Below are 27,262 nucleotides of genomic sequence, written 5' to 3' on the forward strand. Positions count from 1 at the left end.
CCTTGCTTATGAACTGAGGAGGCGGGTAGGAAGGTAGTGCTATTCATTGGTCTCCTTCAAACACCAATGAAGTCACCTCTATAATTTAGGACAAACCAACTCCAAATGTAGTGCTCTCTTAATGGTTGAAGTCAGAGACTTTCTGTTTCCCTGCCATGTTGCAGGGCAGAGGAATCATTGCTGTGGCCAGAGGTCCAGGGTACAGCCTCCCCGGTGCCCCCCTAGAGCCATTCCCTTCTGAGGTCTTGCCAGCCCCAGACTCCCTACCCAGGGCATGGCCAGCCAGGGGGCACGGGTTCTCGTGGTACTGGTGGGACCCAGAGACCTCTGGCCCTTTCCTAATGTTGAAAATACTATTCCTTCTCTCTTTCCACTTTTTTAATACTCCTAGCACGTAGCATCATCAATTAGTCATAACCTAACTGTTTTCCCCTGCTGTGTCTGGCTGCTTTTACCCGCCATGTGATTTTATCACACACCTTCTGCTTCTGTCCCAGTCGAACCTTCTTCTTCTTTCCCAGAGCAGGAATTCGGCAGTTAGACAGTCTAAGTTAAAATCTGAGATCTATCCCTTACTGACAGTGTGACATAGGCAAGTTACTTAACCTCTCTGTGCCTCAGTATCCCGACCTATAAAGATAACAATAGTACCCACCTAATAGGGTGCTTGTAAGGATAGTAAGTTAATGTATATGAAGTGCTGGGAACACCCTGGTATGTAACCAGTTGCTGATTATCATCACTCAGCCTTCACCAAAACCCCAAGAGGTAAGATTAAAATACTAATTTTATAGACTGGGGTGAGGCTACACTGCTACTCTGGGAATTGTGTAGACATTGATTTCATTTATATTAGGTACCATATTCCCATAGGGGTTTTTAAAAAGGGACTTAGGCAATATCCAAGTTTATTTTTAAAACTGGAGCAAATTATTCTCTAAGTATAATTAAGTCCTTTTGAGAGTCCAGTAGGAAGTGACTATTCACTACTAAATGGTAATCTTTGTAATTCAAGATAATTAAAAAAAATCTCCCTCTGACTGATCCTCAGGGAGAGACAGCTTTTTCAAACAGTTGGGAGATATCCTATAAATCTCAGGTAATGTTATTCCTGTAATTCATTATTTATTTACACATAGGCAGGTGCTAACTCAACTGGCAGGAGATGGGTCATTACTTCATTAATGTCTCATTATTAATCTCATTACTTCCAATACCTCTATTTTGGTGACAGGTCCCCAAATCTCTGAGACAGCTCTAATTTTAAAGATCCTATTGTGTTCCCCTCAAATCATCAAAATCTCTCTCAAGGAAGTGCCATTATTAGAGCATCTCAAGTCATCTCCCAGATGGACAGTGGCATACACAAGTAGAATCGTCTTTTCATAGTGTGTGTGCATGTATTTCAACTAGGAAAAAATATCGTCCCCAAGCCCCATAGACTTTTTCCCCCATAGATTATTGAGGCAGTAAATTTGAGAGCACAACCATGAAAAATGTCCCAGTATTAGGAGAGTCTGGATTATGGAAGCTGAGGGTCTAGGGTGAGACCCTCCTTTGCCACAGAGCTGTGGGCATAGGCAAATTGCTTAATTCAAGTTTTCTCCTTGGAAAATAAATGTCTGTAGGCCCCTGTCACTTGCCCTTCTTCTACTTTAAAGTTAAATGTGCAGGTTCATCTATAAACTGGTAACAGAAAACAAACACAAAAACAAAATGCTGTCTTTTCATCTTGGGCTGAGTCAGGAGTTCTTAGTTAAGATAGAGCTGATATTTATCTGGTATGCACTGGTAAATAACAGCTGTCTTCCTTTCTGGTTAGGCCAGCAGCTATTCTGTCTGCTCATTCTCACCCTGCACTGAATTTTATATATTTTGGCAACATCCCTTTCCTCCTCCTCCCCTCCCTAATTAGGAGAGTTAAGGTGTATGTGAGCTCCGGGGTCAGAAAGACCTGGGTCTGAATCCTGACTCTGCCTCCCACCAGCTCTGTGATCTCAGACAAGTTACTTAAGCTCTATTGCCTCAGCTTCTTTAAAGCGGGAACAACAGTAGGCACTACTGGATATTAAATGAGCACCAAGCTCAGGGTCTGGCATAATGTACACAACCAATACATGTTTGCTATTATCATTAAAGTAAAAAAAGAAACCCTGAAAGTCTTCAGCTATAAAATGGTAATTAAAAACCTGTCCAATAGGAGGATTAAAGGAAAATCTGACAATTGTGGAGAAAACCTACAATTATAAAAAGGAAAATTATACCAAAAAGAAGACGAAGAAATGTAACCAAAATTTAAAGTTTGCCTCATCAGTAGATAATAGTTAGTTCAGCATATCAAGGTAATTAGAGAATATCAGTTTAACTAAATATATTGTAATAGATCTATATGGGGAGGGTGAGTGAGGGGAAGGAAAATTTTAAGAGAGTAAAGTTCACATGTACTATAAGAGGCAGTCATTAAATACCAAATTGATTAATCAAGAAAAAGCAGCAGGGCTTCCCTGGTGGTGCAGTGGTTAAGAATATGCCTGCCAATGCAGGGGACGCAGGTTCAAGCCCTGGTCCGGGAAGATCCCACGTGCCACGGAGCAACTAAGCCCGTGAGCCACAACTACTGAGCCTGTGCTCTAGAGCCCGCGAGCCACAACTACTGAGCCCACGTGCCACAACCACTGAGCCCGTGTGCCACAACTACTGAAGCCCACGTGCCTAGAGCCTGTGCTCCACAACAAGAGAAGCCACTGCAATGAGAAGCCCGCGCACCACAACAAAGAGTAGCTCCCACTCACTGCAGCTAGAGAAAGCCTGTGTGCAGCAGCAACGAAAACCCAACACAGCCAAAAATAAATAAATAAAATAAATAAATTAAAAAAAAAAAGAAAAAGCAGCAAGAACAAATCATTTAGAAATGTGGATGGAAACATGGGAAGAAACAGCAGGAAGTGTTGCACATGGCTGGGGAGCTGGACACAGGCCAGGAAACTATTTTTTTTCATCATAAGCCTTATAGCACTATATTAGTTAGGGTTGTACTAGGCTGCAAGTAACACCGACATCAACAAAATGTATGCAAGTAACAATTGCTTAAATATAAGAAAGTCTATTTCTCGCTCAGATGAAATTCCATAGGGGTGTAGTCAGTTCTGGTGTGGGAGCTCCATTCCATGAATAAAACTCAGGAGGACAAAACTCCTCCCAGCTCACAACCCCTAGGAAGTAGCCTTTCAATCCAAAGCCACCTTCCTCCCAACAAGGTGGGGAAGGGACGAAGAAGAAAGCAAATCAGGCTGGGACCAGCAGTCTTTTCAGGAAGTCTCCTTGAAGCCACACAACACTCCTTGCATCCTATTGGCCAGGACCTATCCCATGCCCACATTTGGCTGCAAAGGGAGCTTAAAGTACAGTGTTTATTTGGGACAGACACATGCCTGGCTACAGATTTCTTGCCGTGGAAGAACAGGAGATTGGATATGGAATACAACTAGTTGTTCCCATAAGCACTTACTGATTACTTTAAATTTCTGAAACTTTAATCAAAATAAAATCTAAAAGCAAACCAAATACAACACCGTGTGTTATGTGGTAGTTAAGAGTTCAAGCTCAGGCTTCCCTGGTGGCGCAGTGGTTGAGAGTCCGCCTGCCGATGCAGGGGACGCGGGTTTGTGCCCCGGTCCGGGAAGATCCCACATGCCGCGGAGCCGCTGGGCCCGTGAGCCATGGCCGCTGAGCCTGCGCGTCCGGAGCCTGTGCTCCGCAGCGGGAGAGGCCACAACAGTGAGAGGCCCGCGTACGGCAAAAAAAAAAAAAAGAGTTCAAGCTCTAGGATCAGAGGGCTGGGGATTGAATCCTGTATCGTGCCCTTAGCACTACATTTCCTTATCTGAGTTAACAATTAAAGGAGGCGATCCTAAAAAGTACTTATAATAGTTGCTGGCATATGATAAATATTCATTTAGTGTTTGTTTGTTGATGTCATAAACATTCTACAATTATGAAAATAAACAAGAACCTAAGCCTCAGATATCTGAGGAAAACCAATAAATGGAAGAGCCAAGATAAACAAATAGAACAACTAAATCTCCAAGAAACATTTAGAGAATCATTCGGGGAATAGTTGAGATTAGCAAATTTCAGTAAATAACCTTAATAATATTCAAGAAAATACTGAATGCATAAAAAGGGGCAACAAGACAGTATGAGATACAACAAATACAACTAAGGTACAGCCTCAGATTCTCCAAGCTTCCCCAGTTTCACAGACGCACAGCGGCATTCTGGGCCTCAGCCCACCTAACATTGTAACGACTGCCAGGCAATTACATCATGTGAGGCCAACCAGTTACACCCCATAGTTTCTGGCTTCTCTCACCATTTCTGGAAATGGTGTGCGTTCTGGCTTCCCCCAGAAGGGATGGATGATATAACTAGCATTGGAGGTGAATTAATTCCAGTGGGGCAAACTGACCAGTGAGTGATAAGAGATAGGAGGAAGGTGGACCACAAATGTGTGAACAATAAGTATGCAATAAATGAGTTCACGAATTTTCTCTTCTTCTGAGTATGAAAAAGTTAGCAAACATGCTTTAAATTTTATATATTAAAAATAGAAACTTACATGTACTATTAATCAAAGCCCCAAAATTAATCAGTAGGAAAAAAAAACTGAAAAGGTCGAGTTAACAAAAATTGGGAGTTTCTTGGGTAATAACAAGCTAGCAAGGAGAAAATAGCTATGCTGTGAAGAACTAACAGCATAAATACAATATGGAAGTTTAATGGTAAATGCCAGGGAAAAAACCCCAAATATGATTTTGGCAATTTTTTCTAGGTAGTAAGACCAGGAGAGACATAACTTTTCATAATAGTATTCTATACTGTTTAATAAAAACTTATAATATTCAGATATTATGTTTATATAGCTTCAGATATAGATAATTACTATTTTAATTATTAAAGACTACATAAGACTCTTACATTGGTTGACATGGCAGGGAGAGGTTTTGTCTTAGTTCTGTTACATTTTATATACCTTTGGTTGTTTGAATATTGATTTTGATCATGTATGACATTTATGAATAAAGTTATTTTGGGAGGGAAATTGATATGACAATATAGACAATGCCCAGCATGGAGTGAGCAAATAGGTAAGGATTAAATTACATGATGTATGTAAAGCATTTAGTACAGTGCTTGGCACCACTCAGTAAACATGGTTATTACTATTTTCTTGATATTGCTGATCTCTGAGTTTCTAGCTTTCAGTTAACTGAATTGCATCCCACATGAAACTTCCATAAACAAATCTAAAGATTCCTTCCTTCTATCAACTCAGGGTCCAAAGATTTTCCAAAGACTTTATGGCAAATCCTGGTTCCCACCTTCACTTGTGATGAGATTCTGAGCCTCAGCATCCCCATCTGAGAAATGGGGACAACAAGATGAAGCTCAGAGACTGTAAATGCAACAATGCAACTAGTACATGGCACAGAGTAAAGTCTCAGTATGTGAAACCTACTGTTGTTGCTGTTGTTACGAAGAGCCAAATCCAGCTAACATCTTGAATACATAAGAAATAACTTGACGAGCACTCAGGTCAAAGACAGATTCCTTGAGACCCTCGTCTGTAACTGGGAAGCACAAGGCCTTCATCGTCCAAATTCCCCAAGGCTGCCATCATCACTAGGATCTGCTGCCTCCCTGTGGAGTTTCATAGACACAGTCAATAGACCGGTGAAGCGTCAGGCCCAGGATTTCATCACCAAGCCAATCAGAAAGTTTCCCTGGGGTCCTAACTGTTTTGTTCGTGGATTATTAATATTCAAGTCTTTATACAATTGTCACCTTCTCAATGAGTCCTATGCAGCCTCCTCTGTTTAAAACAGCAACTCACACCCCCCGCTCCTAATCTTTCACGCTGTTCTAGTGTTTCCCTTTTTCATTGCCTTTATCACCTTCCAATATATTACCTAATTTATTTATTCTTATGCATGTTATTTATTTTCTGTACTTTCCTTTTACTGCACAAGAGCAGAGGTGTTGGGGGTTTGTTTGTTTGGTCTAATTAAATTCCAAGTGCCTAAAAGAGTGCCTGATGCACAGAGAGAACTCAGTAAGTATTTCTTGATTGAATGAATGAATGAATGCTTTCTCCTGGCCCATGACATGAAATACTTGGGAACCTTGAAGCTATTAAGGGTTTTGGTTGCAATGAATATATGTGCATGGAGAGCCACAGTCCCCGGTGCCAGATGTAGCTTTTATTCTAATACAATTCATACTCTATAATGATCAGCAATAGAAATGCAGTGACACATATGCAACTCCAGTTGGTACTCTCCCAAGTAGACTCTGCTCTGTGTGTGTGTGCATGTGTGCGTGTGTGTGTGTGTGTGTGTGTGTGTGTGTCCCACACAGGATTTTGAAGATGAACATAATGTGAAAGGAAGAACTAATTTCTTCTCTGGTAATTGGTAATTAGAGAGTAAAAAGAGGGAATTTCATAAATCTTCAAGACTTTTGTCTTATACTTTTATCCAATGAGAAAAACATTTGAAACTGGGTTTTAAAAAGCATAATCCGAAAGGGGAGGGGCAGATCTGAGTGAGATCTGTGTCCCCTTCTAGTCTAACATAAGCCCAGTCCAGGATGTGTAGTGTAAGGCTTCAAAGGCAGGGCTGGGTTGAAATCTCACCTTTGAGACCTCAGACAATCTACTTTCACTCTCCTGAACTTTAGCATCCTCATCCATCAAATGGGCATCACCATTTAATCACCGAGAACTATGTGAGATAACGAATTTACAAGTCAACTGCTGGTAAAACCCAAACCCCAAAACACAGCTCTCTGAGTCACTTTCCCTTATTAAAAAAAAAAAAAAAAAAAAACCTGGCTAAATTTATTTTCCCATCTACACTGTGAAATCCAGGGGTCCCTGGATTGTTTTCAAGTGGGAGGAGGTTAGTTTTCTGCTAGTAGCTTCTTACTCTGGGGTTCCCTGTGTCTCTGAACTGTGACTGCTCTTTGGCTGCTGATTTCCTTTCTCTGCCCTGTGTTGAAGGAAATGTGGACTATTTCTTTAACCATCCCCAGCAAGAGTTAATTAGCACAAGGCAATTGTGTGGCCCATGCTCAGTAGCACAGGTGACTTACGTCCCAGCAAAATACAGCTGTCTAGTAAACTTAGCTACTCTTAAAGTTTTATTAAACATCCCCCATGGAAATCTGTCACTGAATGTGTTTTGCTGGGGATACCACATGCCCCCACCACACTTCCAGGCCTCATCCACTTTTTCTTTCTCACAGCCGCCTATAACCTCTTCCTCAATGTTTGCGTTTTTAGCTTTTCGTGACTCCACCTTAAACTGAGCCTACAGCTGCATATCCAAAATTCTTTAAAGGGTTCTGCTCTACAAGAGGCCATCTACTGGAGGACCTTTAACTTCTCACATAGCAAAGCAGCCACAGAACCTGTGACATACATCCGTTCTTTAACATGATTACAAAAACCTCAGGTGTGCCTCACCGTTCTCTCTGCTCTCAGTATGAGGAAAAAGGTAAACACACTTATCCCCATACTGATATAACTTAGGCTAGCGCCATTAGAAGAAAAGTTTTTTGTAGTTATACCTTTTTCCCTCTGCACCTTACCTAGCACATAGTAAACGCTCGGTAAACGGAGCCCTTATGATGATGCTTTCCTTGGGGTGAGATATTTGCAGTTCTGAGAGCAGAAGGCAGAAAGCAAAGCCTAAGACAGAGAAATCAGATGCTGTCTTAGTTGGGTTTTCCCAAAGCAGGACCTGAGACAAGGACTTGGATGCTGGCGGTTTATGTGGGAGCCAGGAAGCAGGGAGAGGCAGGGAGATGGAGTGAGACGGGAAAGGGAGAAAAGCTGATAACGGGCATGGAATAAGTGGGTGAGCACTCGAGGCCAAGGGAGAACCTTGGAGGAACTAGGACAGAGAGACCAGGGGCCATTTTTCCATTGACTCCTAACCTTCACTGATTGGAGTTTGCCTCTGGGGCATATTAACCTGCCCTTCACTCTGCACTTACAGGTTTGTCTTGCTGAAGAGGAGTCACTGCCATGGTACTGGAGAAAGTCTTAAGGCACACGGAGAGCAGGGCCATTCCCACACTTAAACTGGGAGCTCGTGTTCTACCCCAGCCGCAGGTGAACACAGAGGTAGCCACAGGGAGGTGAAGCAGGCTGAGAACAGCACCCGTGCTGGGGCAAAGGCAAAAGCACTGGATCTCAGTCCTGACATGGACAGTAAATATTGTTTGACTAAGCACTTAAGTCTTCCGTGCCTTTAACCATTTCTCTCCTATTACAGGAAAGGGGAAGGAATGACTTTCATTGTGAGCACATACCGGGTGGAGATGAATCCCCTGGGAATTCCCGAGGGGACTCCGGAACTTTTCAAGTATCAAGACGAGATATTTTTCTCTGTTAACAGACAAGAAAACTAAGACCAGGAAAACTAAAGGTATATATATGCCCAAGGTCACTCGGCTACTAATGAAAAAAATTAAGCTTTGAGGCCAGGCCTTTAAAATTCCCAAACCCTTGCTCTTCCTATCACCCAAGATGAAATGGGGAAACCCACCACAATCCAAGCACTACCCAATCATACAGGGCAGCGCTTCTTGTAGAACACTGCAACACTGGGCAAGCAAAAGTCCTCTCAAAATGATGAAGACTTGTTGCTGTGCTCAGTAAGGCGTGCGCCCTTCTTTCTTTCCTTCCTTCCTTCCTTCCTTCTTAACTACCCTGCTCACAGCCTCAGTTCATCTTTGCTACTTGTGACACCCGCAGCCAGGAAGCAGGTGGTGTTTAAGTCCACGCTGCCCTGAAGCCCTTCACGTTGTGGAGGCCCAGGGAGCTCCCGGCAGGCGGACGGACTGAGAACTGGGAGTCAGGGAGGCTGGGAGGGGCGTAACTCATTTACTCAGTCTTGGGAAGCTCCACATTTGTCATGCTCAGCTACACACACACACACACACACACACACACACACACACACACACACACACACACACACACACACACACACACACACACACACACACACACACACACACACACACACACACACACACACACACACACACACACACACACACACACACACACACACACACACACACACACACACACACACACACACACACACACACACACACACACACACACACACACACACACACACACACACACACACGCCATCTGCCTAACAATTTCCAATGGAGTGAGTTGGGCTGCAAGCAGGGTTGGCAATTCTCTCCTGTGTCTGAGACTCGATAGGCCACAAGAAACCTTCTGCTGGACCAGATCCTGAACTAGTAGAATTCATATTATTTGGATGTTTCTCTGTTTTTCTGTTAACTTTCCTTTTCAAGGGATATTTTTATGAGTCATTTGCTGGCTTGTCTTCTTCCAGGTCATCTGATTTCCATTTAGATGCTGCTCCAGCTTCAAGATGCATTTTCTTTTAGAGTCGTTTCAGTTGGACTTAATTGTTCTGGTACAGTCTCTTGCTGAAGTTTTGTTTCTGTTCGTTTTATGGGTGCCGGATTTCTGAGATTCATTTGGCTTGGCCAGGTCCATATTTTCTTGTGTACTTTCTTACTTTTCACTCCTTTCTCCCCTATTGTTTTGCAATCAAGTAACTTTAAATCTTCACAGGTATCTCACTTGGCTTTATTTTTCCTAGTTGAGTTTTACTGTTTTATGTGTTTATTTCTCATTTATTTATCAGTATACTTTGTTTGCTCCTCTCCTGCTCTGGGACTTTGCTGAGGGAGTAATGGCTTTTCAGCCTCCTGGTAAGAGATTCTATGAATTGCGTGACCATACGTCCTCATTTGTCTTGGACAGTGCTTGTGTGGCCTGTCATTCTAGTGTCCAGTCCAAGTATTCTTTTGAGAAGGTAACCAGTTGGGGGATAAATTACATGGTCACCCTACCTGAAAGTGGGTTTGTTCCACTTTAATCTGCAGACCAGGGCTGAACACGCTTGGATCCTATGGATCCAGCGACTGAAGACACATCCTTTTACATCTTACTCTGTATGGGTTTACCTATAGTCTGAGAAAGTTCCCTTTCTTTTCCTGAGGGTATATAACAGGGTAAAATTGTTGACTTACCTTGTGGTTAGATTTAAACTTGTGATTGGGCATGTGTAGAACACATGAAAATAGGGAACCCTGGGGTCCCTCCCTCCATTCATGTATTTGAAAGAGCTTTGGGTGTCTGACCTGAATTTGAATGCCAGCTTCCTCCCTCCCTAATTGTCCAATCTCCTACAATACTAACACTTTTCTAGCCTTCTTCTGCTGCTTGAAAATGCAAATAACAAATAGTCGATCTTTCAGAATGTTGTGAGGATTAAAGATAACATATATGTGGAACCAGATAGTGGTGGTAGTTGTGCAACATTGTGAATGTACTAAATGCCACTGAATTGTAGGCTTTAAAATGGTTGATTTTTATGTCAATTCCACCTCAATAGAAATTTTAATTTTTAAAAAAGATAACGGGGCTTCCCTGGTGGCGCAGTGGTTGAGATTCCGCCTGTCTATGCAGGGGACACGGGTTCGTGCCCCGGTCCGGGAGGATCCCACATGCCGCGGAGCGGCTGGGCCCATGGGCCATGGCCGCTGGGCCTGCGCGTCCGGAGCCTGTGCTCAGCAACGGGAGAGTCCACAGCAGTGAGAGACCCGCGTACCGCAAAAAAAAAAAAAAAAAAAAAGATAATGTGTGTGAAAACTCTAATGCATCGAGGGTGCTTAGCAGAAGTTCATGGCCCTTTCTCTGCCATTAGAAAAGGGTCAAGGGCCATTTCTGATAGTTTTCACTGGGGCCTGATCCTCACAGAGCCAGGTTAGCCTTCCCAGGCCGGCCAGTGCACAGCGCCCGCAGCTGATATTCTCATTGCAGAGCAAGTGAATAGCGCCCCCTGTTGCTGTGTGGCAATCTGGCCCACCGTTCGTGAATTTGGATGGTTTGCATCAGAATTCCCTGAGTCAGGGACTTCCCTGGTGGAGCAGTGGTTGGGAATCTGTCTGCCAATGCAGGTTCTATCCCTGGCCCAGGAGGATCCCACATGCCGCGGAGCAGCTGGGCCCGTGTGCCACAACTACTAAGCCTGCGCTCTAGAGCCCGAGAGCCACAACTACACAGCCCACGCACCACAACTACTGAAGCCCGCGTGCTCTAGGGCCTGCGTGCCACAACTGCTGAGCCCGCGTGCTGCAACTACTGACGCCCGAGCTCCTGGAGCCCGTGACCTGCAACAGGAGAGGCCACTACAGTGAGAAGCCCGCACACCACAGCAAAGTGTAGCATCCGCTCGTAGCAACTGGAAAATGCCCAAGCGCAGCAATGAAGACCCAATGCAGACAAATAATAATAATAATAATAATAAATAGAATAAAATAAAATAAAATAAAATAGAATTCCCCGAGTCAACTCATGAAAATGACAAATATACAGGTTCCACTCCTGGAAAATCTAATTCAATAATTCTGGTGTGGGGCTCCTGATTTTCACTTTCGAACTCCCTCCCTGGGTGAATATTACACGTGTGAGAATCAACAGTTTAGACTCTTTCATCACCCTGTGATCTCTGAACCATAGTTCAGTGAGCACAGTCAAACCTGTCGGCTAGTACTTTAACTAGGATACTAATAAAAATGCCTTATAATTGTACTTTATACTCACTCAGTCCTCACAGGCCTTCTCTCCAGTTGGCTGGGCAGGACTTACTGATCCCATTTTGCAGATGTGGAAACTGAGATGAAGCATTTCATCCACAGTCACACAGCTCTCCAGGGATGGACCCAGGGCTGGATCCCTGACCTCCTGACATTCATCCACTGAGACTTTCCTTCCTCTGAAGATAATATTATTCTCATTATCTTCCAATGCATGTTTTCTTCTTTGTTTCTTCTTGTTCGGAAATTTTCCCCACATTCCTTCTATCTCTCCTCCTTTCTTTTTTCTTTCTCTCTTTAAAGTGTTGGCTTCCTCCTCAAATATCACCATTATTCCTCTTCATTTATAATACTTTTTTTCTGTAACAGAGCATTCAAAGGGGGTGGTTATAAGAGTGACCATACAACTTTACAATGAATGCATATGCAATCACTAAAAAGAGAGGGAGGGAAAAGGGCTGCTTAATACATTGAACAGGAGAAAAGCAGGTCACGAAGGAGTGTGTGTGTGTGTGTGTGTGTGTGTGTGTGTGTGTGTGAACAAAGTTATGGAAGTACATTTATACATCCACGAAAAAGATACAAAACAACTTATCTGTGATGTGCCTTCTGGGTAGGGTGAACAACCATCCCAGTGTGCTGGTTCCTGGAAAATAGGGCTTTTGTTTCAAAACTGGGAAAGTCTCAGGCAAAGAGGGATGAATTGGTCACCTTACCGCTGGGCCATGATGGGACTGGAGGTGGGGTGGGAGAGGGGAAGATGGGCACAGAACTGTGGTCCTTCTACTGTTTTCATTAAACAACGTCTACAGACTTCAGAGAGTTCCATTAGTTGCTGTGCACATAGCTTTGAATCCAGCTGCCTGGGTCCAGCTTAGATGCTGGGTGATCTTACCCAAGGCAACTCCCAACTCAGGGTGTCAGTTGCCCCATTTGCTAAAATGGGATTAGTAATGACAACCATTTCCATAGAATTCAGAAAATTGAATAAATTAATATGCTTAGAATATTATTTAATGCATAGGAAGTACTCAAAAAGTGCTAGGTATACCACATATCTTTGCTATTTGAATATTTTATAAATGCCATTTATTAACTGCATCATTTAAATCACAAAGTTGTTGTGTGTTTTTTAACTTCAGGAAAATAAGACTTAAAAAAAGGAAAAACCCTCTGATTATCCTGGCACCATTTTATGGTCTATGCTGCAACTATAGCTATGTGTGTGATTCTCTGTGTATCATCTTCTAAATATTTTCCACAGCTGTTCTTTTTTACTCTGTTATTAAATAAATCTGTTTGACTTCAATCTATTTCAGTTCTCAAAATATAAAGCAGAGGCTCCCTTTTGTCAAACGCAGGAATGGGTCCAGTCCTACTTATCTGCTTATTTAAAGAGTGTTTGTTTCCTTCTTTAACCCATAGAATGGGATGGCCAAAACAAGCAAATTTCATTTTATTTAACTGCCAGCTGTGGTACTTTCTTTGTCTTAAAAACTGTTTCTCGCCCAGAGGTGCTTTGAGCAAGACTAAACAATGGAAGACAATTCACTCATTCACGCCTCAGTGTCCTGTTTATCTTTCCATTGTCCGGAAAAGACCTGTTTGCTTAACCAGAGGTCCTTGGGTTAAGCCTGTTGGTAAAAAAATGCCTGCTTGGAGATCACAAATACGTAACAATTGTGTGTCTGGGGTTTCCTTAAAGATTCCTGCTTCCAAATCTCTCAAGATTTTTGGTGGGACGGAGGGATTTAAACTTAGGAAAGTACAAGTACTTATTCAAGCCGACAAACATTTTTTCCTCATGACAGGACTGCAAACAGAACTTGATTTCAGGAGTTTGCTGCTCCTTCCAACGTTGCCTTGAAGGCAGAACCTGCTACATACTTGTACTCTTAAAAAAGCAAGTTCTTTTTTTTAGCCAATACAAATGCCACCTGTGCAAATTGACCAACTTCTTTCTTATCTTTTCATTACTTGTTTCGAATGACCATTAAGCGGAAGGCAACAGAGCTGAATGGTTGAGAATTCAGGCTTTAGAGACAGGCTGCCTGAACTCATATCCTGGCCTGGCAACATCAGGCAAGTCCTTTCACCTGCCTCATTTGTAAAGCTAGTAATACTTTAATCATACAGGGTCTTTGGAGGAACAAATGACATAATAAACACAAGCGACTTAAAACTAGGTTGGGCACTTAGTGAATAAATAAGTGCTGATTTCCGCTGTACACATGGACGTATATATAGCAGATGGAGTAGGGATTTTGAAACTGTCTGAAGCAGAGGTAGGTTACTGGGTAGCCAACAGGTGTTTATGTCTGCTCTGATCCTTCTCTGGTAACGACTTCATTCTTTGTGAGAATTGCTTCTGGTGGGCCTGCCCACTCCAGCATCCTGGGCCCGGCAGAGTTCACTGGCACACACTTGGCCAACCAAGTCCTTCCTCTGGATTTAACAAATAGACACTATGATCATGATAATGATGATGACAGCAATGATTAAAATAGCAAACCTTATAAAAAGCACCTACTGTGTGTCAGGCTCAGCTCTAAGCACTTTATATATATTAACCATCACGACAACCCAAGGAGGTAGATACTACTGAGATAGGCGGGGACCTGGGACCCTTTACCAGAGTGCTTGCACCTGGACAAATGTCTCCTCCAGCAACAGAATACAAAGAAACTATAAGGGAATAAAAATAACTGCAAGCATGCAACAGTTGGGGCAGTTATGAACAATAAGATACAAAAAGGCCACAAACCGGGCTTCCCTGGTGGCGCAGTGGTTGAGAGTCCGCCTGCCGATGCAGGGGACACGGGTTCGTGCCCCGGTCTGGGAAGATCCCACATGCCGCGGAGCGGCTGGGCCCGTGAGCCATGGCTGTTGAGCCTGTGCGTCCGGAGCCTGTGCTCCGCAACGGGAGAGGCCACAACAGTGAGAGGCCCATGTAACGCAAAAAAAAAAAAAAAAAAAAAAGGCCACAAACCAACTGCCACTTCTGAGGTGCTGGGAGCAAAAGCAGGGTACCATGCACAGCCCTGCACACAGCACCACCAAGGGGGTGGGCAGACCACCTAAGCCACGCCTCCTATCTAACCCATGGACCCGTCCCTATTGTGACCCCTTTTAAGGACCCAATCAGCTCCTCTCGGGGAGGGAGCAAGGGCACCTGTTGCTTGTTTTCACTCCCTCATGCTGCAGCAGGAGCCCCAGTAAAGCCTTACCTGGAATTCTTATCTGGACTTTTATCAATTTCTATTGATTAAAGAGCCCAAGGGTCTAGGTCGGTAACACTATGATTATTCCTATTCTACATATGAGGAAACAGAAGTTCAAAGAGCTTAAGTAGCTTGTTCAAGATCACATAGTTGATAGAAGTAGGGGTGCTAGGAGGTCTTTTTCTTACCGCTACCCAGTACTATCTGGCCAGCTAAAGAGATTCTCTCTTTCACCTGGGGTCCCTCAGTTGGTGATGGAAGCCTGGATCTCTGTCAGGCTGTGTGCTACCCTCTTTTTCTGCCACATAGTGGAAGACAACCTGTAATAGGAGACAATCAGGCCAATATTCCAAGGAGAGCGAAGATGAAAGCGGGAGGGAGGGAAGCAAGCAGAGGGACAGAGAGAACGAGGATGCACCCTGACAGCACTGTCTGAGTCCTCTATCTTTGGGCTTCCCAGTTTTGTCAGGTAATGAATTCACTCCCCCACAAGTTCCCTTTTTAAAACCAATTTGACTTGCCTCAGTCCCCTGCAAAAAAAAAAAAAAAGAATTCTGACTAATTCAGGTAACAAACATGGGTTTGGTTTATGTTTTCTACTGTGGTAAAATACACATAACGTAAAATTTTCCATTAGCGACATTCAGTACACTCGCAGTGTTGTGCAACCATCACACTATTTCATACCAGAACATGTTCACCACCCCAAAAGGAAACTGTATCCATTAAACAACAAACCCCCATTCCTCCCTCACCCCAGCCACTGGAAACCACTAATCTACTTTATGTCTCTATGGATTTGCCTACTCCGGGTATTTCATATAAATAGAACCATATAATAAAAAGACTTTATGAAATCATTGGCTTCATGCAAAGATAGGCTTCGGGGTACTCACAGCGCACACATACATGCATGATGCAGAGTTTAATGTTTGAGCATCTTCCTCTACAAAGCTCTCACCCAAGCTTTGCAGGTGATATAAAAGAGGCATAATATTCACTTTCAGACTTCGAAAAGCACGCGATATAATACAGGCTGTAATTAAACTGCCACATTTAGGTCACAATTTGTTGTATATATAGACCATTTCGTATGGTACAACCTAATACATAAGCAATTATAAAAGTTCACTTGTGATTTTAAGTCTCAGGTGGTGTGTTACTTTCATAGAATTTTATTGCTTAATATATATATTTAATTAACATTTATTAATTAGTTAATAAAGAAATGCCCTCAAAATGTGCCAAGTATGGTGTAAGATGCTAAGAATACAGATCCTGATGAGCTTACTGAGCCTAGGACAAATCTGGAGCAGTACCCCAGCCCCAAGAATATTCACTTAGTGAGAAGAAGGGAAATATGCTAAAATGTTGAGTATCTCTTTCTAGGTTATTGGATTATGGGTCACTTTTATTACTCTCTTTTTTTTACTCTCATATTTTCTAAGTTTTTCTATAATGAACTTGCATTGCTTTGATAGTTAGAAAAACAAACTTATAAATCTATTCTCTTAGGCAAGCTATAGAGAGAGCAAAAATCCAAATGATTTGTGGTGTAGATAAATGGACATTTTTTATTATTAAGATGCTCTTTCATAAATAAGGGTGAACGTTTTAAGTTTTTGTTTTGTTTTGTTCAGGCTAAATCTAACTGCTACCTTTTTTAACAGTTAAAACTCTTTGAAAGTGTCCCCTAGCTATGGCAGTGATATGTCTCAATTTCAAACATTTGTTTTATTGTCCCCATATATTCATATTTTGCCCTCTTCTAATTGTGATTCTTATGAGATCATTGCTTTGAGGAATATGATTACTCCAATTAAAACCCTTGGAAAAAGTTAGACTGCGTAGTTCAAGTTTCAAGTTAAAATAAACGCCATTAATAAAAAAATTTGCTCTGGGAAATGTGTGCTTTACGTAGTTTCGCAGATTTCTGTTCCTTGAGGGGGAAAGCAATTAAGAAGTTAAAGAAGTACGTTTTGGGTAGTATGTTTCAGCATAAATGCATTCAAACATATGTGCTTTCTTCATACATCCAGTTACTATTTATTGAGGGGTTCCTGTGTGCCAGGCACAGTACATTGGTTAATTTGTACAACCCTCATAATAATGCAACAAACCAGGATTTAGTTCCCGCCATTTCAGATGAGAAACTGAAGTCTTCAGCAAGCTGTTAATTCCCTAAGATCATACAGCTGGTATGAAGAAGAAAGGTTTAAAATCAACTCTTTGGGGTTTCCAAGCCCATGCTTTTTCCTCTATATTGTACTTTCTTTCATGGAGTAATGAATAAAAAATATATTTAAAACCAGATCAGGATTTCTTGATTGACACTATTGACATTTTGAACCAGACAATTCTTTGTTGTAGGAGCTGTCCTGTGTATTCTAGGATGTTTTGCAGCTTCTCTGGCCTCCCTCTACTAGATGCCGGTATCACCCCGCAGTTATAATAACCAAAAATGTTTCCAGACAGTGTTAAATTCCCCTGGGGTGCAAAATAATCCCTGGCTAAGAATCGTGTTCTAAATCATATTCACATTATTCAGAGGGAAAATGATCACTTTTCAGAAAGATAGAATGTAAAGGTATTCTCAGACAAAGTCTGCTTGAAGGAGTCCATGATTATGTCGACATGAAACAAATAGAAGCAGATATTGGAGACTGGACAATAACTGGTCTGGTGCAGACAGCTCAGTGAGGTAACTGACACTCCAGAGCAGCCACCTGCCCACTTCCCCCTTCATTCACCACCCTGCCTCTGGGATAACAGCACTAAACAGTAAGGGTTATGTCATATTTATGCAAGGAAAGAAGGCTTTTCATTATAACACAAAGGATAGCATAGTCCTTCAGAAACATTAAATCAAGTGAGATAAAATATCCTGAAATACACAAAAAGTGCTATCTACTATACTTTATTCTGGAAAATAAATTAGAATTTCAATGTAAGTTACAGTAATTACACCTCCTCCTAATCTTTATCAAAATAACATAGAGAAAAGTGGAATAAGAATAATGTTATTTCTGTCAAATTAATTTATTTAAAAAATAAAATCCAAAGACTAATTTAAAAAATCCCCTATAAAGCTGAAGAATTGGAGTCTTAGGCAGTTTGTTAATTCCCTGATGGTACTCCAAGATCTGCTCCAAACAGTGAAATTTTTTTTTTCTGGCTCCGCCATGTGGCATGTGGGATCTTACTTCCCCCACCAGGGATCGAACCTGTGTCCCCTGCACTGGAAGCGTGAAGTCTTAAACCCTGGACCTCCAGAGATGTCTTAAAAAGTGAAATTTAAAATCAAGTTTTCCAGATTTCCAAATCAATATCTTTTTCACAATATTACGCTTGCTTTCCCTGAGTAATGAAACAGAACTTTGGACAACGATGGCCATCAGGTAAAACGTGATTAGTTCAGTGGGGGCTGAATTCCTTTTATTAAACTGTGTTTTTCCTAGATTAAATAGGGATGGGAACTAATGTTTATTAAGCATCTACCTCAGCGTTATTTGATTTCCTCACTAATCACATGATGGAAGATGTACTCTATAAACCCTTAGAGTAATCTGGAAGCCCTCGATTTGACATAGAAGCACTTCCTTCTGCTAGAAAGCTGGGATTGCTAGTAAAAAAAGAAATTAACCTCATCAAAGGTCACAGCTCAGTTGCCTTCAGTCAAATCAGGCCCAGTTATGATAATGGCAGTAACATCGTCAGGCCAATTACAGGAGGTACCACATGGCCAGATGAGGAGAATGCTGCCAGTCATTAGGCAACTCAAAAAAAGTCCACTAATACAAATTACATTTACTCTGGCTTTTATTTTTATTTTTTATTTTTATTTTTTATTTTTTTTGCGGTATGTGGGCCTCTCATTGTTGTGGCCTCTCCCGTTGCGAAGCACAGGCTCCGGACGCGCAGGCTCAGCAGCCATGGCTCACAGGCCCAGCCGCTCCGCGGCATGTGGGATCCTTCCAGACCGGGGCACGAACGTGTGTCCCCTGCATCGGCAGGCGGACTCTCAACCACTGTGCCACCAGGGAAGCCCTGGCTTTTATTTTTAATAATAGTGTTAATCCCTGTTCTGATCTCCTCATCCAAAGTAATATTTACAGGCACCTGGCATTCTGTCCACGATATTTACCTACTGTAATCTATCCCCACAGCAGCCTCAAAGGTGTGTACCATAAATCCTCATTTAACAGCAGGATCACATAAAGTCTTAACTATTTGGGGGATAGGAAAATTTATAGGCTACTCTGAAAATCTGATGAACGCTTAGGGACACTTTGGGAACAAAAATGTATATAATCAGATAACACGCACTCACACGCACACACATACAACATATATACTTTCGAGGGTGTACATGGAACCCCATAGGTCCAAATATAAAGTTACACAAGAACCTGAAGTTAAGAAATTCTGAGTAGGAGACTCAGGCTCAGAGAGCCCCTGGCAGCAGTAACTTGCATGAAGTCACTGAAACATGAAAGCGCTAGGAGACACACATCTGTTTAAACCCAGAGACTGCTTCAAAGCCAACACCATGTAATTTCCCAAGAAGTGTTACTCAATTCAAACCCAAGCGCATTGAGATTAAACTAGAAAGCATAAGGAAGAGCATCACAAATATTAGTAACTTCATTAACCTCAGGCAAAGGGCACTTGCCTTCTAACTCAGGGAAGATCTGAAAGTGGGAGCCCATTTGGCTGGGCGCATCCCACAGCAGGACAGTCCACTTGGCCATCGGGCACGTCCTGGTTTTGCCTCACCCCTGCTGGTCTGCGGACCCTACCCAGGAGCAGCCAGCTTCCTTTGCTGTTGATCAACTCAATTCCCGTGGCCCGAACATCCACAAAGTGCTGGACTGCTGTGGACTGTGTCTGAAGGAGATGCAAATAGGACATGCTAAAGATAATAGTTACCAATGGGCTTTTGATTAAGCTGAGCAAAGGCAAGTCTTTTATGTTAGACTTGTCAGTTTTTATCATCTCCACATGAAACGAAGAGGGAGTGCTCTGATGGGCCCTTGACTGAGAAAATTAAACAAATTTAGCCCTAATCTGGGAAACTGCAGAGAGCCTGGGGCTCTGGGATCTTTAATTTGCTGATTTAGCCCCGTGAAGATGATGAAATGATAACAATCTTTCCTTAAATGAGAAATTTAAAAAAACAAGAAAAACAAAACAAAAACACACCGAGATTGGCATTTCTTCACTTTTATAGGGAAACCACTCACTCAGTTCTTTTGGTACCTTGACATTTTATTTATATTACCTTACTATTCAAACATAACTCTAATTTGGATCCCAGGTTTTACTTGAATTTGAATAGCAAGAATTTTGAGCCCTGAATTACAGTTTTGAGTCGTCCAAAGTTGCATTTTAGAAAATTACCAGCAGATGGCAGTATCTGACAAAGTTTTGATATTTTCTCCCCTCTACCCTCCCAAACCTCCAAGTACAAAAAGTTGCTTTCAAAAGCCATGGCAAATACATGCAAAAATGTAGGCAATGCCTTACAAATGCACACTGCAGCTGAAACTAGTTTTTCAACCCTCTGGAAAAGTTAAAAAAAATAATTATTTGAATCTTTTTCTCTAAATATCCGAAATAATGGGTTCAGTATCATTAACTGTGAGATTAACTTATGGTAATACAAATGAATTTGCATCAATAAGAATGATTTTTTTAAAAAATACTGCTTTAATGGAGATGTTCCATCTTTTTTTGCCTCATGAATTTCTAATAACAATATCATTAGATTTTGCTATTATTCCAATTCAATTTACTATTAATGTGTGCCAAGCACTAAATTACAATCAAGCTTCTAGATATCTCCCTTTCCTGTAAGCACCAAGAAATAATAAACAAAATAATAATAATCAAACGTTAGGAAAAAGGAATTTGGAATTTAGAGTCTGCCAGTTCTCGTTAGAACCCCAGTTATACTTAACCTGAAAATAGCACTTTACTATTACAACTTTTTTTTCACAGTATTCTCCCTTTCTTTCTGTCTGTTTGAAACTGTATCTCAGGAACTGTGCTTTACAATAAAAATGACACTATTTTATTCAACAACTACGCCAGAAATTGAGGATACAGTGGTAAGTAAGCCAAGTCCTTCCTATATGAAGCTTGCATTCTGGTGAGCAGAGACAAAGAGTAAAGATGTATACAGGGACTTCCCTGGTGGTCCAGTGGTAAAGAATCCGCCTTCCAATGCAGGACATGTGGGTTTGATCCCTAGTTGGGGAATTAAGATCCCACATGCTGTGGGGCAACTAAGCCAACACGCCACAGCTACTGAGCTCATGCGCCTCAACTAGAGAGCCTGCATGCCACAAACTACAGAGCCCTTGCACTCTGGAGCCCATGCCACAACTAGAAAAGAGAAAACCTGCACGCCACAACTAGAGAGAAGACTGCATGCCGCAACGAGCTCCTCAATAAAAGATCCCATGTGCTACAACAAAGATCCCACGTGCCGCGACAAAGACCTGATGCAGCCAAATAAATAAATAAATATTTTTTTCAAAAGATGTATACTAATACTGTATGAGTTTTAGAAGTGATAATTGGTACCAAGAAAATTAAGCAGGGTAAGGAAATACATAGTGGAAATGGAGGTGGTCTGGCAGGACCTTTAAGAGTTGTCAACTTTTAAGGTGAGTCCTGAATAATGAAAGTGGTGAAACAATCTGGGGGAAGAAAACTCTAGGCTGAGGAATAGCAAATATAAGCGCACTGAGGCAGGAAGGAACTGAGTATAATTAAGCAACTGTAAGGAAGCCCATGTGACTCAGCAAACTGAGTGGGAGAGAGTGACAGGACATGGAGCTAGAGAGTGAGGCTGAGGTCAGATCATGAAGCACCTGGAGACCTAGGGTCAAGGAATCTGAATCTAATTCTAAGTGTATGGGTTGTCACTGAAGGTTTAAAGCAGGGGGGTGATAGGATCTGAGCCACTGTTTTAGAAGATTTCTCCAGGAACTATCATTATTCTTATTTTATAGTTAAAGAGATTGAGGTGTAGAATGATTAAGCAATTTGCTAAAGATCACCTAGCTAGGAAGGAACGGCTTAACATGGCCAAGAGCTTCACTCATACATGCAACAAGCACTTACTAAAAGCCAGAGTTGAGATCTGTATTGATAGTTATGAAGAATACTAAGAGATGCTACCCTTGCCTTTTAGTTTAAAATCTAAGTGAAGAAATGAGAGAGATTTAGAAAGAGGGCACAATTTGAATAAAAACTATTATATATCAGTTGATAGAAATAACATAAAAAAATAACTGGATTAACCAGGATGCAACCATCAATTAATCACATTTGGACTCTACCAAAGAAAACAAAGGCACACCTAGAAATTTAGAAGTGTACTCTGGTGGACTCACCCCAAGATGATCTCCAAAAATGCATGTTTTGTATAATTCCCTCTCCTTGAGCAAGTCCAGGACCTGTGACTTGCTTCTAACCAAGAGAGTATGGTAAATGTGATGGGGTGTCACATCTGTGTTTACATTTCTTTATAAAAGAGTCTATCTTAGCAAAAAGTGTAGAGGCTCTCCCTTGAGCTGGCCTTGAAGAAGCAAGCTGCCATGATTTCTACAGATGCAAGGAAATGAACTCAACATTGTGAATAAGCTTGGAAGAGAATTCTTCCCCAATGGAGCCTCTGACGAGACCTCAGCCCCAGCCAACCACTCGAATGCACCAAGGCAAAGAACCCAGTTAAGCCATGCCCAGAGTTGTGACACAGAAATGATGAGATAATAAAGTATGTTATTTTAAGCCATTAAATTTGTGGTAATTTGTTACACAGCATAGAAAACTAATACATGCACCAATGTTCAGGAAACATCCTAGGGTTCTTGTAGCTTTATCCCAGCCGTGTCTGCATCTCTTGATGCTTAACTATAACCCAACAATCCTCAGATAGGAAGACCCAGATGTCATCCAACAAATATAAAACTCACTGGTATTCGAGGGAGGCGAGCAATACCGTTGGAAAAGGTTATCCAAAAACAAATATGGGAACAAATGAACTAAAAGGTTTTCTGCTTAAGCCTGAGCTCACCAGGACTTCAGATAACATGAGCTCTCTATTTTCAAAGCATTATGCAATGGAGATTTTTATTCAAAGTACAGAATACCGTTTCCCAAATTGTGTTGGGCAGAGAAATGTCCCCAAAGATCTGAGTAAAGAAGGCAAAAATGCTGCATGTTATAGTCTTTGTTGAAGATTCCCAATGCATATAAGCATGTTAAAGGCCTGACAGAATATACCTCATGGGCTTCCCTGGTGGCGCAGTGGTTGAGAGTCCACCTGCCGATGCAGGGGACACGGGTTCGTGCCCCGGTCCGGGAGGATCCCGCATGCCATGAAGCGGCTGGGCCCGTGAGCCATGGCCGCTGAGCCTGTGCGTCCGGAGCCTGTGCTCCGCAGTGGGAGAGGCCGCAGCGGTGGGAGGCCCGCGTACCGAAAAAAAAAAAAAAAGAAGAATATACCTCATAACATGGGTTTAATCAAGAATTTCCCAAATCAAATGTGGAATATCCACCTCCTCCCTCTTCAGTATTTCCTCTTAATATTCAACAGAACTAGTGTTACTTGGAACATCTTGGGAAATGCTGGTAATAGGCATGGGTATGGCCTGCCTGACTGCACATAGAAGAAGTTTAGGTAACAGGAGCAAGAGAAAAGGTTCAACAATATTTAGTTTGAAACAAACATCCCCATGAAGTAGGGGATGACACAAAATGTGCTGAGATTATTCTTTGTACCTTCCTTAAAAGGTCAAATAGTTGAGCATTGGGCTATACATGCTATGATGATAAGTTGGTTTGTAGCAAGGTAGATTCAGCTCCACAAAGAACTAATTTTGTGATTACTTATCACTTACATAGAGCTTACCACGTGCCAGATGCTACTCAAAATATACTACAAACATGCATTTTCCTATCTTACAGATCAAAAAACAGCAGCAACACACCAGCTGAGGTATGTGTGTCAATTTCCCATGCTTATGTATCTGGAAGGTGGCAAAACTTTGAACCTGTGTAGGGCAGATACAGAATCCAGCCCTGAAGCTCCTTTGGGAAACTGCCCCTGCCATGCTGCTGTCTCCTAAGAAGCTGTTAAGATGACGCTGGATTTGCAGAAAGTGCCAACTTCCAGGTACCAAGAGAGAATAAAGTGAAAAAAATTAGAATGAAACACTGTATATTCTATTTTTATTTTTAAAAGATATATATATAGAGAGAGAGACACTTACTCTTTTTCTTTTGTTTACTTACATTTTCCAAATTTGTCTTTAATGAGCATATACTGATTTTAAAAACATTCTAATTTTTGTACCAGAGAAAAAAATTTTAGTGTATGTACAGTGAACACTGCAGTAAACACCCAGTCTAGTCATCATTCAGAACTAACGTCATCCCCATCATCATATTTGCTTCAGATTCTTTGACAGAATTAACATCTATTACAGCTCCATTATATTGGGTTGGCCAAAAGGTTCATTAAGTTTTTTCTGTAAGATGGCTCTCGTAGCACTTAGTTGTCTTTAACGTCATTCAAAACAAATTTGTTAGATTGTATGAGACAGCTGTCATACCAGTGTGCATTTTAAAAAAGGCTTACAAAAATTGGTGAATTTTTGTGTAGCCATTTTAATACTGAAGATGGAAGAGAAAAAGCAACATTTCCGGCATATTGTATTTTATTATTTCAAGAAAGGTAAAAACGCACCTGAAAGGCAAAAAAAAAAGATTTGTGCAGTGTATGGAGAAGGTGCTGTGACTGATTACACGTCAAAAGTGGTTTGCAAAAAGTGGTTTCGTGCTAGAGATTTCTTGCTGAACGATGCTCCACGGTCGGGTAGACCAGTGGAAACTGATAGCGATCAAATGGAGATATTTTGAGAACAATCAACATTATACCTCGCGGGAGATAGTGGACATACTCAAAATATCCAAATCAAGTGTTGAAAATCATTTGTACCAGCTTGGTTATGTGAATCGCTTTGATGTTTGGGTTCCACATAAGTTAAGCAAAAAATACCTTCTTCGTATTTCAGCAGGCGATTCTCTACTTAAACGTAAAAACGTTCCATTTTTAAAACAAATTGTGACAATGAAACGTGGATACTGTGCAATAATGTGGAACGGAAGAGACTGTGGGGCAAGTTAAATGAACCACCACCAACCACACCAAAGGCTGGTCTTCATCCAAAGAAGGTGATGTGTATATGGTGAGACTGGAAGGGAGTGCTCTATTACGAGCTCCTCCCGGAAAACCAAACGATTAATTCCAACAAGTACTACTCCCAAGTAGACCAACTGAAAGCAGCACTCCACGAAAAGCGTCCAGAATTAGTCAACAGAAAACGCATAATCTTCCATCAGGGTAACCCAAGACTGCATGTTTCTCTGATGAACAGGCAAAAATTGTTACAGATTGTCTGGGAAGTTCTGATTCATCCACCGTATTCACCAGACATTGCACAGTCAGTTTTCCATTAATTTAGGTCCTTACAAAATTCTCTTAATGGAAAAAAATTTCAGTTCCCTGGAAGACTGTAAAAGACACCTGGAACAGTTCTTTGCTCAAAAAGATAAAAAGTTTTGGGAAGACGGAATTATGAAGTTGCCTGAAAAATGGCAGAAGGTAGTAGAACAAAAGGGTGAATACGTTGTTCAATAAAGTTCTTGGTGAAAATGAAAAATGTGTCTTTTATTTTTACTTAAAAACTGAAGGCACTTTTTGGCCGACCCAATACAAATATTACATTAATTACAGAAAAAAAGAAAATACAGGAAATCAAGAACAAAAATTAGAAGGAAAAAATCTATTTTAATCAAACTTCTCATAGGTAACCATTGTTTTTATTTTGGCACGTTACTTTCCCAATCTTTTTCTATGCATATATCCACGTATTAAAAAAGCAAAAGGCAAATACTGTTATGTCAATTATTTTAAAAATCTTATTATATTTTGAAATCTTTCCTCTTTGATACTAAAGGAAAAATACAAGTTTTTGAAGTAAAAAATAAAAATCACAAGTTGCTTTTAACTCTTAGACCTGCACTGTCCATGGTAGTCACTAGCCATATGTGGTTCTTGAGCACTTGAAATGTGGATAGTGTGAATTGAGTTGTGCTGTGTCAAATACACTCTGTATTTCAAAGACTCAGTACAAAAACAAAATGTAAAAAATCTCATTAATAGTTTTTCATGTCGATTCCATGAAGAAATAATATTTTTTATATATTGGTAAAATAGTACACTATTAAAATTATTAAAATTAGTTTCACCCTATTTCTCTGGGTTAAATTACATATTATCATATATTAATAGATTACTAGTATTATTTTCACCCTCTTCCTTCTTACTTTGTTTAGAGTAGCTGCTAGAACACTTGCAATGCTGTATGTGGCCCACATTCTATTTCTGTTGGATGGCCCTCTGCTTTCTACACCCATGTGCTCTCTCATGCACATGCATGGCACCCTCAGTTCTGGGTCTTCCTCTCAGTTCCTGTTCAGAAGTAAAAAAAAATAATGCAGAAAGAATAACCCCATTTCCTGATTTGGAATCTGCCTATGCTACTTCGGCAGATCTTGACCTTAAGGTGTAGCAGATGTGTGAGAAAACTCTAAACCTGGAACCTTCCAAAAGGTCTAGCAAACTTACAGAAAGCTTTCTGGCATCCTGGCTCCTAACCATGGGCCACACGGCACCACGATGAACCCTTCCAACTCAGCATCTAAGCCCAACCAAATAATACTTGGGTGAGACATGGAATATCAGCTTATACTTGGGTAGCATTTGGGGTCTTACTGCCTCTTTCTGGCTAATCCCTCAGCCCAGGAAGGCAAGTGAAGGCTGTGCCAATGTGCAGGGAAGCCTGGAGCTCATTAACCCACCCTAGCGCATTATCAGGATTTATACTTTCCTGCAATTCACACCATTTCCTCTCCACACCCAACAAACTTCCTACAGTGCCAATGGCAGGTGACAGCCAACCTCACCTCCTTCCTGCAATGTGTCCTCATTTCCCAGGAGCCAGAGGCAAAGAGCCTTGATGTTTGCTGGGAAACTAGCTCGAGTGAGCAGACAGAGGGCCCCAGAGTGTGCTAAATCTTGATTAACATCCCTACAGCAGCCAAGTCGCTCACTGTCTCCCTCAGACATAATACAAATAAGCACTTCATGCACCGAGAGCCCTCACAAAGGCACACCAGTGGTTTCCAGGCAGAAGTTGGAGCGGACTTCTGTTACCTCTGAATGAATTAGGAAAGAAAAAAAA

The sequence above is a fragment of the Mesoplodon bidens genome, assembly GCF_964165515.1.
Source record: "Mesoplodon bidens genome assembly, chromosome: 10".
NCBI classification, from domain to species: domain Eukaryota; kingdom Metazoa; phylum Chordata; class Mammalia; order Artiodactyla; family Ziphiidae; genus Mesoplodon; species Mesoplodon bidens.